Source organism: Coregonus clupeaformis, unplaced genomic scaffold, assembly GCF_020615455.1.
Source record: "Coregonus clupeaformis isolate EN_2021a unplaced genomic scaffold, ASM2061545v1 scaf2827, whole genome shotgun sequence".
Lineage (NCBI taxonomy): Eukaryota > Metazoa > Chordata > Actinopteri > Salmoniformes > Salmonidae > Coregonus > Coregonus clupeaformis.
In genome coordinates, this window is record NW_025536281.1 from 9,185 (window position 1) to 10,496 (window position 1,312).

A 1,312-nucleotide genomic window follows, 5' to 3' on the forward strand; every position below is an offset into this window, starting at 1 on the left:
GTTGATGCTGGTCAGTCCACAGGATTGGCTTGTTTGAGGGCACCACATGACTTACTTTCTTTGTTTTTGCTTTCCGTGGGTGGTCAGGTAATTTCTCTGAATCTGCTTTCAGGAGGTCATACAGACAGCTGGCCCTCCTAGAAAAGTCTTTGATGTACTGTCTGTAGTAAGTGAGTAAACCAAGCATTTTTTCTGAGCTGGCCCACAGTCTGTGGTCTGATCTCTTTCAATGCTCTTACTGCTTCAAAATCGGCTGGGTCAACTTTGCTGCCGTCTGCAGACACTATTCTGCCCAAATAACGGACCTGGGGTTTAAAGAGATCACACTTACTTGGCTTGAGTTTGATGCCATACTCTCTGAGACAGCTGCAAAACCTTTTGCACATCATTCGCATGGCTGTCGAAAAGTTTTACTGAAAACTAGCGTGTCGTCCAGATAAGGAATGCAGATGTTGTCCCGGAGCCCTTCCAAACATTCCTCCATACAACGCTGAAAAGCTGCAGGAGCGTTTCATGAGGCCGAATGGCATACGTATCCACTCATAGAGTCCCCATGGGGTCACAAATGCTGTCAGTGATCTGCTTTCTTCAGAGATGAACCCTTGGTGATATGCTTTTCCCTGATCTAAAAGGGAGAACCAGGAATTACCACCTAAACTGTCCATGATGTCCTGGACCCGAGGGATGGGCTGGCGGTCGGGATGTGTCTTTCTGTTCAGGTCTCTGTAATCTATACACAACCGGAGGGTCCCGTCCCTTCTTCCTAACGCACACGACAGGTGAAGAATATGAAGAGTTTGACTTCCTAACCCAACCCTGGGCTATGAGGTCATGAAGGTAACCCTTCATCTCCTGATACAGTGGCCTGGGCACTGACATGTATGTGCGCTTGACTGGTTCAGAGTCCTTTAGAGAAATAGTCATTTTCAATCGTTCAATGCAGCCAATGTCATTGTCTGATCTGGAGAAGGAGTGACACTCTTCTCTAAGCATTTTCCTAACAACCTCTCTCTGTTCTTCGGTTAGGTGACTTAAACCTACTGGTGGATCCCACTGTTCAGTAGCAGTACATGGAGTTTGAACACTAGTGTGATTCACTGTGGCTGGGGTGACAGCTTTTTCAAAGACTTGGGCAGGTAACACAGTCATAATGGTTTGTACTGTACCGATTATGGTGCGTCCTAGCAGGGCAATGTCGTGGTCAGTGGGGTTAGAGACATCAAGCATGACAACTGGAAAAACACCTTTCTTAACTCTGACTAGTGTGTCAAAGAACTCAAGTTCATCTGGCCACTCGCGGGTTCAGGTCTGG